The sequence below is a fragment of the Rhinolophus sinicus genome, linkage group LG01 (assembly GCF_036562045.2).
Source record: "Rhinolophus sinicus isolate RSC01 linkage group LG01, ASM3656204v1, whole genome shotgun sequence".
Lineage (NCBI taxonomy): Eukaryota > Metazoa > Chordata > Mammalia > Chiroptera > Rhinolophidae > Rhinolophus > Rhinolophus sinicus.
The window spans coordinates 109,212,356-109,227,637 of NC_133751.1; the positions used below are offsets into that span (position 1 = coordinate 109,212,356).

Below are 15,282 nucleotides of genomic sequence, written 5' to 3' on the forward strand. Positions count from 1 at the left end.
TGGCGTGGGGCTGGTGGGTCCCGCCCTCTTCAGGGGTGGTGTCTGCCACCGAGGTGTCCCTCCCAGCATTCAACCTCTCTCTGTGGGTTTGGGGTCAGCCTGTTTCGGTTCTCTGCCCCTCCTGCCACTCTCAACATGGCCTCTTCTTTAAATTGTTAGTATAGGGGCTCTGTTCAGCTAGTGTTCAGATGCATCTTGAGGTTGATTTTTCTATCATTTATTTGAAATTTTGGTGTGATCCTGGGATGCAGCAGGCATAGTATTTACCTAATCTGCCATCTTCCCTGTATACCTCCTGACATCTTTTCTGTTTTTAAATCCAGTCTGATAATCTGTCTTTTGATTGGATTACTTAATCCATTTAATATGATTAAATAATTAAATAATGTTATCATTGATATGGTTGGAATTACATCTGCCCTTTAATTCTTTGTTTCCAATATTTTTGCTCCTCTATCCTCTGCTACAGCCTTCTTTTGTATTTAATAGATATTTCCTAGTGTGCTATTTTTATTTTCTTAGTGTTCTTTTACTATATATTTTCAAAGTTTTTTCTTAATGGTTATCGGAGAGTTACAATCAAATTTATATCAATTTAGTTCAGATTAATATCAACTTAGTTTCAATAGTATACTTATACTTTATTTTAGTGTGATATGGTTTTCTTTAGTTCTTTGAACATATTTAAAATTGTTAATATAAACTCTTTGTCTAGTATGTCCAATTTCTGGGCTAACTTGGAGACAGTTTTTATGGATTGCTTTTTTTCCTGTGATGGGCTGTACTTTCTTGTTTTTCCAGTGTCTCACACTTTTATATTGAAAAGTGGACATTTCAAATAATATGCTGTGGCAATTCTGAAAATCATATTTTTCCTCTCCCCATGTTTTTTTGTGTTTGCTGTAGTTGGTTTTTGTTTTGTTTGTTTAGTGTCGTCTTTGAACTAATCCTACATAGCTGGTGTTCTTTGTCAGCTGTGGCCACTGAAGTCTCTGATCAGTCAGCCTAGTGGTCAGTTAATCATTGGACGGAGACTTCTTTAAACACCTTTGAACAAATAAGTCTCCCAGTCTTTGCTGAGGAGGGGTGTGTGTGTGTCTGTGTGTGTGTGTTGGGCGTGCATTCAACACTCAGCCAGGTTCTTCCTTAGCCTTCACTTCCTGTTTGCACAGAGCCTCAAGTTCAGACAGAGGTGAGATCTTAAGGCCCTCTCAGATCTTTCTAGAGTATGCATACACTCTGAGCATGCTCATAGCTCTATGCCTGAGCATGGCCTTCTAGAGTCCCAAGAATATTTCAGAGCTTTTTAATGCCCCTATGGACATATCGTTTCCCAGCTTTTCCTCTTAAGCTTTTTGATTAGTCTATTATTTGACCCAGCTCCTATTAATTGCCTATAATTTTTCTCAATAAACGCTCCCTGGGATATGGCTTTTCACACTACATGTGCTCAGAGTCTGGTCAAATATAGACAGCCTTGCAAGTAGGGTCTTCCAGGGAAACACCAGCAGTCAAATAATGACAGTTCTCTGGCAACAGGGCTTTGAAAGAACTCCAGGCCAGTTCTGCTCCCTTAAATAGCTACCAGGCTGCTGATTTTCACTGCAAATGTGAGTTGTTATTTTTCAAGTCTACCATGACTAGAACAAGATAAAATACTACCAAGCTCATCATTCTTACCAAGATTCAGCTGTTTCTCTTGAATAAGCCTTCCCCGGATTTCTGCAAGTCTTTGGTTAATTTCCAGAGTTCTAAAAAAGTTCATTCTGACAATATTTGCCAATTTTTTCATTGCTTTTATAGAGAGAAATTTCAGAAGTCCTTATGCTACCATTTTCACCAACAGCCACTTCATATTTTGCATTCTACTCCACAGTATATCCAAGTGTTTTAATATAACATTATTTGATTTTTAATTATTTAACATGGAATGAAATAGACTCTCTATGAAGATACACTGAGTCTATTCTGGGACTTCACACCCATCAGCATACTCCTAAGAAGCATAGCTCATTATAACATTCTAATTATATGTCTCCAGACTGTAACCTCCCTGGGTGTAGAACCAAGTAGCCTTCATGTCTGTCAACTATGCCTAGGGCAACGTTGAAGTAGAGTGATTGCAAATATGGAGCCAAATGAATGGTCCGTGTTCTTATTATTTATCTCAATGTCCCAACATTGGGAAGGATAGCCCAATAACACCTGAAGAGAATGCCCACATAACGCAACTAGACTCTGTTCAGTACTTATTCCAAGATCTGACATAAACCTCAGTCATTCCCAAAATGCACGTTCTCTGCCATGTGCTCAAGAGGCTTCCTAGTGGGAAACATCATCCTGAAATTCTAGGTTAACAGCCTCTGATGACACTAGAATGAATAAAAGCTTTCAAAATAAATAAAATTCAGTAGATTAGAGAATGACTATTTCCATAGGCATTTCTGTTACAGTATCATAGCTTCTTTCTCTGATCTCAAATAGAAACTGCTCAAAAGAACAATATGAATGGTGAACTCCAATGGCTTACCACAATGCAAATACATGTGTTTTTAAAGATTATAAAACCAGTGAGAACTGATCCTTTATGTTCAGCTTTGATGTTGTTGAACATTATACATATATATTAAATATATATAGTGCATATACATTATATATTATGCTATATATGCGGTGTGATAAAAAATACAGTGAATGGGTAGATACCCAGGAGAGGGATTGCTGGGTCATATGGCAATTCTATTTGTAATTTTTTGAGGAACCTCCACACAGCCTTCTATAGCGGCTGCACCAGTCTGCATTCCCACCAACAGTGTATAAGGGTTCCTTTTTCTCCACAGCCTCTCCAACACTTGTTACTATTTGTCTTGTTGATGATAGCCATTCTGACTGGGGTGAGGTGATAGCTCATTTTGGTTTACATTTGCATTTCTCTGATGATTAGTGATGTTGAGCATTTTTTCATATGTCTGTTGGCCATCTGTATGTCCAACAGAGAAATGTTTATTCAGGTCCTCTGCCCATTTTTTTAATTGGGTTGTTTGTGTTTTTGTTGTTGAGTTGTATGATTTTCTTATATGTTTTGGATATTAGCCCCTTATCAGAGGTGTTGTTTGCATAAATCTTCTCCCATTTGGTTGGTTGCCTCTTTATTTTGTCGATGGTTTCTTTTGCCATGCAGGAGCTTTCTAGTTTGATATAGTCACATTCATTTATTTTAGCTTTTACTTCCCTTGCCTTTGGAGTCAAATTCATAAAATGCTTTCTGAACCCAAGGTCCATAAGTTTAATACCTATGCTTTCTTCTATGCAGTTTATTGTTTCAGGTCTTATGTTTAGGTTTTTGATCCATTTTTATTTAATTCTGGTACACAGTGTCTAGTTTCTTTTTTTTTTTTCAGGTGGTTTTCCAATTCTCCCAGCACCATTTATTGAAGAGGCTGTCTATTCTCCATTGCATGTTTTGGCTCCTTTGTCGAAAATTATCTGTCCATATGTATGTGGGGTTATTTCTGGGTTCTCAATTCTATTCCTCTGGTCTGTGAGTCTGTTTTTCTGCCAACACCATGCTGTTTTGATTATTGTTGCCCAATAGCTGAAGTCAGGGAGTGTGATACCTCCAGCATTGTTCTTTTTTCTTAAGATTGCTTTGGCTATTTGAGGTCTTTTATGGTTCCCCCCTTGTTTCAGACACACTTATCCCATCATTCTTGTCACTTTCTGAAGCAGTTCTGGAAGTCTTCTTTCGTGAGTGTCTTTAGTTGTGCTGTCGTGGCTGCTTCGATGTCCTGAATTGATTCAAAATGTTTACCTTTCATGGTCATTTTGACTTTGGGGCAGAGCCAGAAGTCTCACAGTGCCAGATCCAGTGAACAAAGTGGATGAGGACACACCAAATGTTTTTATTTGACACAAATTTCTGTACCAGAAGCAATGTGTGACAGGGAGCCTTTCCATTGTGATCGCTAAATATGGTGAATGCTGCTGCTGAGTGCCATCCAACAGAAAGGCAGGGATATTCAATACGGGAAGCAGCATGTCAAACCTTAGTAACAGTGTGTGATAAGTTTCAACTTGTTTGGTGCTGTCCATCAGGTGTGAGCAATGGTTGAGATAAGGTGTGTTTTAAAGTGTGCCGTAAATCATCCTTCACCATGACAATGCTCTGTGTCACACATCGCTTCTGGTACAGCAATTTCTGTCGAATAAAAACATTATGATGTGTCCTCATCCACCTTATTCACCAGATCTGGCACCGTGTGACTTCTGGCTCCTCCCCAAAGTCAAAATGACCATGAAAGGTAAACGTTTTGAATCAATTCAGGACATTGATGCAGCCACGACAGCACAACAAAAGAGGACTTCTAGAACTGCTTCAGAAAGTGGCAAGAACGATGGGATAAGTGTGTTTGAAGCAAGGGGGAGTAGTTTGGATGGGATTAACAGCAATGTGTCTTTTACTGTAATACACTTTTTTGTTTAAACATTCACCGTATTGTTTGATCTCACCTCGTATAATGACAACATATATATATATATTTATTATACATATAAAATTCAACAACATATATACTCATACATACAGAGTTCTTTTACCAGTCATTTCAAATGCATGGTGGTTAATTATGGTTAAAATGTCACAGTTTCCTGACCACTGTAGTGGACAGGTTGGTATATGCGGTGACTCAACAAGGGGAGCTGTCTTCCTATCTGCCTGGTGGGAGTTAGGGTTTGCCTCCCACTACATGATGGAGGAGGCCCGGCCCTCTCCGTTCTCCCCCCTGGCAGCCAGGGAGGTTACGTAACTCAGGCTCAGCTGACTGTTTCTGCCCTTGTCACTGAACCAGGAGATGATCCCCAATGAGGAGCTGCTATCCCGCTACCATGGTAGTGGGTGTTTCCTGGCAGCAGTGTTAGAAGCGAAGCCTCTCGGGGTGGCTTCTGGGACAGGGCCCTTGATTCCTGCCCACTCTACTTGACGCCTTCCCAGCCTGCCCCTGCTACCTGCAGTACTCGCCAAACACACCCCCACATTCTTCCACAGCCAAGGCCACATGCACTCCATCCCTCTTGGAATTTTGACCAGTCATTTTTATTATAAACAATCTTATACATTTTCTTAGTGATTAAGAACCAAGAACCCACTTGAGTAGGATTTGTGATCAGAGTTTAAGTGGCAGTGATTTGAACCTTTGGAGAAAGTGAGTTCATGACAAGTTTCTGTGTAAACACCCCAACATACACATACATCTTCTAGATCCCAAAAGCTTTTCAGGACCCCAAATGCTTGCATCACTAGTCCCTGCCTGTGCTTATTCCTTCTGACCTTCCTCCACAGCTCAGGTGTCAAAGTCCTGCCTCAAGGAGACCTTGCAAACATCGCCACATCTGTCCACACTTGACAGTCATTGTGCTGCTGGGGGATGGGACCCTGGGGGACTCAGTGCTCATTGGGTGGCTGGGAACAAGCTGCTTTCCTGGATGCAAGAGAAAGCGTCTCCCTGATGCATGGTTATGAGATTTCCAAAGAAGAAAAGAGCTGATGATAGGAAAAATGAGCTTATTTATGTGCCTGCCCTTTCATACCCTCCAAGATCTAGTCCAGCGGTAGGTCAGCAGAGCCAGGACTGAGAAGGGAGGCCCAGGAGCTGTGAGGTCCTAGAGACCTTGATGTGAACCTGGAAGAGCTCTCCCGGGACTTGTCCTAAGGGTGGAGGTCAGAAGCTCTTGGTTCCTGAAGAGAGAGTTGAGCAGCAGAGGCCAGGAAGGCCAGCTGTCACCAAGATTCCAGGTAAAGGGAGCATGTCTCTGCAGTTAGCTTATGTGTTTCCAAACAGCAGGTTTTCTATTTCTATATTTTTATTTATTAAATTTATTGGGGTGACATTGTTTAGTAAAATTATATAGGTTTCACATGTACATTTCTATAATACATCATCTATATATTGCATTGTATGTTCACCACCCAGATGTGGGATATAAAACTGAAAGCAACAAATGAACAAGACAAATAAAAAAACAAAAACTCATAGATACAGACAACAGTTTAGTGGTTACCAAAGGGTAAGGGAAGGAGGAAAGGAAAAATGGTTTTCTATTTCATTCTCATCTTTTGCCTTAATAAAAAGCACAAGCAACAACCCCACACATACCGTCTGCCTGATCATGAAGATCACTGAGGAAGACACTGCCAAGAAATTCTGTAACCACTTGACTACTGTGAGTCATTCCAAAGACACAAGAAATGCTGCCAGGACCAAGCATGCCACACAAACCTCCAGTGCTCCTGAAATCTGCTTGAACACAAGCAAGTTTATGTTGCGGGGTGAGAGCTAAGAGACCTTGAGAAGTCAGAGATAGCACAGTTATAATGAAAAACTTTAGAAATCTTATATGAACCCCCAAAATAGAAAAACAGGAAAGAGCAACAAGACACTCAAATTTGATGAATTTAATACAATTTACAAGTTCAATTTGTAATATTTATTTATTGTGCTGCTGAAGTGGTGGGATCCTGGAGCCGTTGGTGGGAGGCCTACAAAAAGGTTACCAGGTGAGCCAGCTCAGCTGTGACCACAGAAATTGTGAGATAATAAAGGTGTGTTGTTTTAAGCTGCTATGTTTTGGCTTAATTTGTAACTCAGCAATAAAAAAAAAACTAATGCAGAGATAGTCTCTATTATGACCGTCATGCAAAATAATATTTTCTTTTTAATTTTTTCCATTGTTGAATTAATATACACTCTTTAAAAAAAATTTAGTATCAAAGACAAAATCACCAGTTTTGTCACCATGCAAATGCCATCATATTATAATTTGATCCTTTTTTTTTCTTCTACTTAGAGGGTTTTTTGCCTCGTTGTAATTAATCATTCAGTATATATCTTTTTCCCTATTTTTTCCCTTAACATTTTTGGGTTTTAATGTTCATCATTATTAATTTTACCCCAAATGCACCTATGAGGTGTTCTGAATTCAAGACAGATTTCTCATTAATGACCTTACAGCAAACCTGCTTGTGCCTGTTTGCCCTCCTTGCCCCAATTCTTACCCCTGAGGACATGACGAGAGCCAGATGGAAAACCTCCAGTGAGCAGAAAACCCTCCTGAGCCAAGCAATGGAGAACAATGGGTTTGGGACCCCTCCTCCCAGAAAGGAGAAGACACTTGCTCCTTGGAGACTATATGGCAAGAATCCTGGATTCACATTCTACCTTTCTGCAAAGTAAATAACTGAGGGTTAGTTGTCTCCAAGTCCCCAGGTCTCATCCCCCAATTGAAATGTAAACATAGAACTGTGGAGTTAAGTAAAACTCTCTAGAGTTCTCTCACTATCTTTACAGTTGTAAATTGACTTTTAAGGCCTGCTTTTAGCCCAGTGTTATGACTAAATGTTCGTTCTCCTCCAAAATTCACATGTTGAAAGTCCTAACCCACAATGTGATGGTATTTGGAGATGGGCCTTTGAGGGGTAATGAGGGTTAGATGAGGTCATGGGGATGGGGCCCTTGTGGTGGGATTGGAGCCCTTCTAAGAAGAGACACTAGAGTTTGCTCACTCTCTCTCTGTCTCTCTCTCCCCTCCGTGTGAGGACATGGCTGGAAGGTAACAATCTGTTAGCCAGGAAGCAGGCTCTCACTAGGAACCAAATCAGTCAGCACCTTGATCTTGAAATTCCAGCTTCCAGAATTGTGAGAAATAAATGTCTCTTGTTTAAGCCACCAAGCCTATGGCATTTTGTTATAGTAGTCCGAGCTGACTGAGACACACACGATTCCAAGTTTCAGCAAAATTTATTCAGAAAGTCTGCAAAAACATCAAATATTTTCTCTACATTCTACAATATTATAAAATAATGCTATTTTTCTTACAAGCCCATAGTGCTTTTGAGAAACTTGGTCTTCAAGATTTCAAATACTGGACAGCCAGTTAGCTTAGTGGTTAGAGCGCAGCGCTCATAACACCAAGGTCGCTGGTTGGATTCCCACATGGGGCAGTGAGAAACAACAGCTGAGCTGCTGGTGGCGGCCGGTTGTCTCAGTGGTTGGAGCACAGTGCTCATAACACCAAACTCACCGGTTTGATTCCCACACGGGCCAGTGAGCTGCGCCCTCCACAACTAGGTTGAAAATAACAACTTGACTTGGAGCTGATGGGTCCTGGTACAACATACTGTTCCCCAATATTCCCAAATAAAAATTAAAAAAAAAAAAAAAGATTTCAAATACCTCTTTAGAATTGACCAGAGAAACATAAACAGAACTAATAAAAGTTTACCAAATTTCAAAAACATGGCTTAATAATCTGTATATATGTAATCTACATAGAAACATACTGTTTTAAAAAGTTTCATAACTACATGTGGGGTACATATCATTACTTTCCACTTGGATGTCAAAATATCATCCCTGGTGTTGCTACTGAATAATCAGTGTTAAAGTATAAACAAATGAACAAAAATCAAATGAACAAAATGAGGTTCTCCCCTTGGCCATGCATTAGAATCACCTGGGGAGCTTCTTTTGGGACAAGTAGCTCTGGGGGTTGCTTTTCGGAGGGCAGAGGATGCTTGAAAAAAAAGGAAGTAATAGAACCTCCAGGAACCAGACAGCTTTGTCACTGGCACCTTCCACCTCTTCAAGGCCACAGAAAGATCCCAGGAGAGAGGCTCACAGATGGATGGTGAATCTTGCTGGGCTCCAAGCCTCAAGCACTGTGCCTGTACAGAGTGCTGGGGGGTGCAGGGCAGGGAGGGTGGGTTGGGTCAGCCTGCCTGGATAGGGCGTGGGACAGAGTGAGAATCACTCCCAGGAGGGAACAGTGGTGACTTGCTAAGAGTGCCCTGAGGAGAGAGGGCAATGGCAGTGTGGGAGACCGCTCTCAGAGTGAGAAGAGCAGGGAGCCCCTGACGGAGGGCAAGTGGCAGGCCTACATGAACACACCTCGCCTGGCAAGGCTCCAAAGCTCTGTAACAGAATAAAGGCATCTACACTGTGGTCCATCGCTGTGGATTCAGGAGCCCTTGGCTTTGTGCTTCCACTGGGGCCCAGAGATGCCAGTGATCGCAGTCCCCTCCTGGGCCCTGAGACCAACTTTCCCTGGCTTTTCCCACCCCATTCTGCAGGAGGGTTCTGGAAGCCCCCCAGCAAAGGAGCCCAGCCTGTAGTCCAGGTCAAAGTGCCCCATCGTGATTGTTTTAAGCAGAAGCCAAGAAAGCAGAGAGATGTCTGTGGGCTTCGGCCTCTGCAGTTAGGCCGCCTTTCTGCTCTTGGTCCGACAACCCTACAGTTAGTTTCCTTGTGGCAGAATTAAAAAATATTTTAAATATTCAAAAATTACCAACGTTGGGGATATAATGTACAGCATGGGGAATATAGTAAATAATATGGTGATAGCATGGTACAGTGTCAGATGGTTGCTGGACTCGTCATGGTGATCGCTCCTTTAGGTATGTGTAAATGTTGAATAACTATGGTGTACACCTGAAACTGATAAAATATTGTATATTAGCTGTATTTGAATACAAACCTTTAAAGAAATTATCAATGCCTGCGCATTGCCCAAAGCCAATCAGTCCCCAGGGAGCAGCCCCAGGCTCAAGCCATTAACTTCCCAACTCTATCCCCTAAACTTGCCTCACTGAGATGCCAACCATTCAGCCAGCAGGCATTCATGGAACGGCTAGGTGCCTAGCCCATGGGGACTTTGGACCCATACTTAGAAGAGATTGAGAGAACATACTAATCACTGGCTTAAGATAGTCCTACTACAGGTTTTCAAAGTATAGTCCAGGCCACCTGGAAATCCACAGACCCTTAGGGGAGCCCATGAGGTCAAAATTATTTTCAAAATAATACCAAAGTGTTACTTGCCTCTTTCATTTCATTGGCATTTGCACTGGTGGTACACAAACAGTGATGGGCATGGCCACTGGGCCTTTGCACGACTCACGCAGTGGCTCCAAACTGCAATAGTGCTTACTTGATTCAGTTCCTCTTAAGATTCTCCTTGATGAAGCAGTAAAAGAATATTAGTTGTATTAAGTTCAAGCTTGCATGGAGCCCCCTTTCGCACAGCCAAGTGTGATGGCTTCTCAAAGACGGTACCTGTGGGACTGGGTTGTGAGCCAAGCTGGACATTTCGTTTCATGGACTACCATTCTTCCTAGAAAGAATGAAATCCCAGTTTACTTGAGAGAATGACTGACAAACAAATGATGATTATTCAGATGGGTATTTGGCAGACATTTCTTCAAAAATGAACATGAGCCTGTCATTTCAAGAGTAACAATGGCAGTGTTTGCTGCCAATGATAAAATTCAAGCATTCAAGCAAAAATTAGAATTTGGAAAACTTGTATCTGCCATCCTGAGCTTGACAGCCTCTGAATATTTGAAGACTTTTCTGATGAGATCGGTGGCAATTATATCAAATTTGATCTTTTGATATTGTATGGTGACACATGCCAATATTTATATGAGTTTACTGGGAAGACTGCACAACACAGTGAATCATCCCAGTAACCCAGGCATGACATTATATGTGCGGGTAAGAGACCCATTCAAAATGCAGATTAGACCAGTCATTTAAGGACGAACAGAAGAAAATGATTTCAGCTCCCACACTGAAATTAACTTTTACAAGAAGAGAACTTGTCACACTTTGGTACAGTACAAACAAGCAGATCTACAGCTACCTGAAAAGACTGTGAAAGAAAACACACCACCCTATCCCAGCTACATATTTCTTCAGATACTTCATTCAGAACCACCTATGGCAACACCCTGACTGCACAGGCAGACAGGCCAGTCCAGCTCTTTCCAATATGCCAGACACTAGAGACGTGCAGAAATGTAAAACAATGCCACTCCTCTGACTACATTTATTTTTGAAATGTGGTTATTTTTCATATTATTAAAAACATGTTATTTATATTCACATGCAATGGCTTTATTTTTTAATGAATTAACAAATTCTGAAACTGAAAATTCTCAATTTCAAAGAGTTAAATATTGATAGATACAATCCACATCAACAGAAGCTCCTTGGGGTCCTCAATAACTTCAATGACTGAAAAGGGCTCCTGAGACCAGAGAGACTGAGACCTGCAGCTTTGATGCAGACACATCCATTAGGCTGGTATAGTTTGGCCTGCCTCACACAGGCCCTACTGCACCCTGCTGCTCTACTTTTTCCATTTGCTCAAGAGCTGTATGTTTGTGCCAACCTTGTGCCAAGCATGGTGCCGATGGCTGCACATCCATTCGTGACTACACACAGCAAGGGCTGGAAGCCCAGGTGGGCCATTTTAAGGGCTCAGAAATGGAAAAGTGGAAGCAGCTTGTCATGCAGGGTGTCATGTGGGGTCTCTGGCCCCCTCCCCACATAAGAACGCAGGATACGGTGAGGCCAAAAAGGAACACCCACGGAGCCATAGATAGGGGAGTCATATCACTATATTCTCGCTGGCGGCATCCGCCTCTCACAATCCATGCTTGCTAGCTCAGCCACCATCTTCTTGCTAGCCCCCACTTTTTCTCTTTCTGCTAGTGTAGCCACAGCAGTTATATTAGTGATCAGTGGCTCACTGGTTACAGCTGTGGCCAACTAGCCACAGCTGATGGCCATCCAATCAGTTGATGGCCATTTACTACCCGAGTGAGGACCTTTCCACGTGAGGGCGAGAGCCTGGAAACTGCACTCCTGGCTCTGTCCCCACAGACAGATAGGAAACCAGGAAGTGCTCAGACCCAGCTGGAGGTTGGGTGTAATGCAGGGACTCAGCTCCCGCTCCCCGCACAAGAACACAGGATATGGTGAGGCCAAAAAGGAACACCCACGGAGCCATAGGTAGGGGAGTCATACCACTATAGTCTCCCTGGCAGCTGGGTTGCAGACACAGGAAGCAGGAGCCACACTATCCACAACCTGCCATCCACTTCTCTCTCTGCCAACCAACCTCACTTGCTAGCTGCAATCCGCTGTGCTAACTGCAATCCGCTCTTGTTAGCTCAGCCACCATCTTCTTGCTAGCCCCCATTTGCTGCTAGCGTAGCCACAGCAGTTATATATTAGTGGCCAATGGCTCACTGGTTACAGCTGACGGCCAACTAGCCACAGCTGATGGCCACTCGATCACAGTTGATGGCCATTTACTACCTGAGCCAGCACATTTCCACGTGAGGTGGAGAACCTGGAAACTGCTCTCTGGGACTCTGTCCCCACACAGCTCTGAAGAGCAGTCTAGGAAACTTGAATGAAGGACTCCATGTTCACCCCCACAGGGTAGGTAACCTGCTCATTCTATTATCACTTTGCCAAAAAAGCCAAAGGGAAAGAGACTATTTGTATTAGCATGCCGCCTCTTCTGATCAGGTTTTCCTGGAAGCTGTGGGGCTTGCAGCAGTCATTTCCACTTTAGTGAGATATACTCAGGTAAACTCCTTATGGCTTTTTCTCCCGAGAGCAGCTGACTGGAGGAGTGGGTCTTTTGCTGCATGCACAGAAAGGTAGATCGCCTTAGAGACTGCAGCTCCTGAGGCGAAAGCAGAAGTGACAGGATGGTAGAGGACACACTTTGAAGCAGCTGAGGATACTAAGGGCCAAAGAATAAAAGCACTCAAAGAAAAGAATTAATGCTTTTAAAATTTCTGTTTTCATTTCTAACATGCTAAGTATCTATAGATATCACCCATATCAGCTAAAGTTATTTAGGGTCTCTTATAATTTTAGGAGTTTAATGAGCTCCTGAGACCAAAACATTAGAGAATCACTCCTCCATGCAGTGGCCAGGCACCCTCAGTCTCACTTTGGCACCGGGATTACTCATCACCTTCACCTTGAACATCTAAAGAGGGGAGATGTGCTGTTCTAGGTGTGACAGGCGAGTTGTCTGTCTGCCCCTGAATTCCATCATGACAGGCCCATCAAGGCACGGGTGCAGGAAAGCTGTTACTGAATTCCTGGCTGGTCTGGCTATCACATGTGGAGGGCAAGAGAGAACAGCAGTGTTTCCAAAGAAGTGAGGGCTGGGCTTGCAAAGGAAGGGACAACTGCTCTGCATCTTCAGGCTGTTTCTTACACAAAGGACCCCAGAAATGATCCTGCCTTCAGAGCACAGGTGACTTCACTGAAAAAAAAGAAAAAGAAAACTCACCAAGAGACCTGGGCCTGCATCCTAATCTAGCGTGTCCCAGGAGAAGGTAAAGGTGGTCCCTGTTCCCCTCACCTTGGAGAGGAGACCACCACAGGTGGGTCAGGGCACTTGAAAGGCTGTGAAATACAGCATATGCTCCAGGTGCCCCAGGGCATGGAAAAACCAGCCCCACTGAGCCGGGCATGCTGGGTTGGACTGACGCCACCGAGGCCGCTTCCCACCTCTGAGGTGTGAGATCTCTGCCAAAGATCAACGTCCAATTGGTTTGAAGAATTCCTGGAAGTTTTGTAAACCTGGGTACATGACTCGATGTACCTATGTATTCTTTCGTTTGTCTAGAACACTTTGTGTGTATCTTCCTCCCCTGTGTGGCAGGCCAAACTCAGCCCGGTCTGCATTCAAATACCAAATGTTTGAAAATCAGGCTTGGCTCCATGGTGTACGATCGAGAAGGACTGACCAGGACAGGTTGAAGGCGGCAGACAGAGACTCAGAGACAACTTTCAGAGGTCACTGAACATGCAGCAGCAACACAGACAGGGTTCCTGACTTCTCAAGGGCCTGCCTCCTACCCTCCATCCAGGCCCGGCTGTTAGAAGAGGCAGCCCCTTGGCCAGGGCAGTGCTCCAGGATGTGGCTCCTAGAAGCATCCACTCAAGCTGGGAACCACATGTGCTAAACAGTCTCCTTCTCCACAAACAGCAGCTCCTCGCAGCCCTCATGTATAGCCCAGCTTGAGCTGTGGTCTGGAACAGTGGGCCCTCAGCCTCGTTGTCTTTTCTTCTCCTCTTCCATCTTCTCCACAAGGAAATCTGGTTCAAAGGCCCTCTGCAGAGCTCTGGCTTCCCACTTTCTTTAAGCAGGGGCAATGCTTAGCACTCCCATGCTGCCCGCTAGCCACCCTTCCCAGCTCCCAGTTCTCTCATACGGAAATGGTCATTTTTCCAGTGCTCCGCCCAGCCACCGTGTGCTCTGAGAATCACCCTCCCAGGACCCTTTTCTGGAATCCTGGGCAGCAGAGCCTCTTCCCACTCTGGGCCAGCCTGGGCCGAGCCTGCATGCAGAAGCCCCTGGTGCTGGCCTCTGGGCTCGCTGGTCTGTGGCCTGGGCCTGTATGCCTGCCTTGCTCACAGCTCCTACCCAACCAAGCCCCGAGCTCTATCTTTTGTAAATTCACCTTTTGGTGGTGGGGGGGAGGCAGTCAGGCACAGGCCTGTCCTCAGGAGTGTCCAACATAGTCCACAGCCAAACCTAAACTTTTCTCAAAGCAAGTGAAAGAAGGCTGAATCTTTTAAACTGGCTTCTGAATGTTTTTATTATTGGCAACCAGATCTCACTGGCAATTTTTCAAGATCTTAAAGCCAAGTGCATTTTCCCTTCCATTCTTTTCTTAAAAATATCCCCAAGAACGGCACCATGGCGATGCAAGACAATGTCCTTGTTAGGAGATGCGTGCTGAAGTGCTCAGGGGAGAAGCATTGTGATGTCTGCAACTGATTTTCACCTGGCGCATGCGCGCGCGCGCACACACACACACACACACACACACACACACACACAATGAGAAAGAGCCAAGCACGTGTTAACTGGCAGTGGATCTAGGTGAGGTAGAAATAACTGTTCATTGTACTAGACTTTTAATGTTTCTGTAAGCTTGAAACTTTTCAAAATTAAATTTGAAGGGGAAAAAAAACTAAAAATGAATCCCACAGTTCCAAGATTATCTCTGCCAATCTCTTGCCAATAGAAGTTGGGCTCAGGGTCTATCCGCCAGTGTCTCTGTGAGCCCATCTGCCTCCTGGAGCCTTTCACAATTGCTCCACAATCATGTCATGAGACAGGGAACTCAAAGCCCTCTCAGTCTCCAGCTTTCCACAAGGCAGTAACTCTTTGGTGGCTTTAAAGTGCCTCCTCGATGGCTGGAGCTGTTCTGCTTACAATAACAATGTGGACTTAAGAGACTGACCAGGGCTGGATGACAGCTTACCCCAGCACTGGCCTGAGACGGCCCAGCCAGTAGCCCCATCTAGTGGTGGGACAGGGGCAGCAAGCAACTCCCCTATGGGCATTGTACCGCTGCCGTCCCCATTCTTTCCCACTTATCTCCCCCTCTAACCCACTCTTCGT

At 43.9% G+C, this 15,282-nt stretch overlaps 1 protein-coding gene across 8 annotated transcripts in view; it reads right to left on the reverse strand.

The window, feature by feature from the left end:
• Positions 1 to 7,774: 7,774 nt before the first annotated feature.
• The window catches only part of ERCC3 (ERCC excision repair 3, TFIIH core complex helicase subunit), a 77,459-nt gene continuing 69,951 nt past the window's right edge, over positions 7,775 to 15,282 (reverse strand). For 5 of the 8 annotated variants that reach the window (XR_012497184.1, XR_012497180.1, XR_012497179.1 and 2 more), the window contains 2 exons: positions 9,873 to 10,164; positions 7,775 to 9,488 (listed from right to left, as the gene is read on the reverse strand). The gene's annotated coding sequence lies outside the window, so the exon portion shown is untranslated. The remainder of the gene's footprint in view (positions 9,489 to 9,872; positions 10,165 to 15,282) is intronic. The other 3 variants (XR_012497188.1, XR_012497178.1, XR_012497183.1) reach the window with 1 other exon arrangement.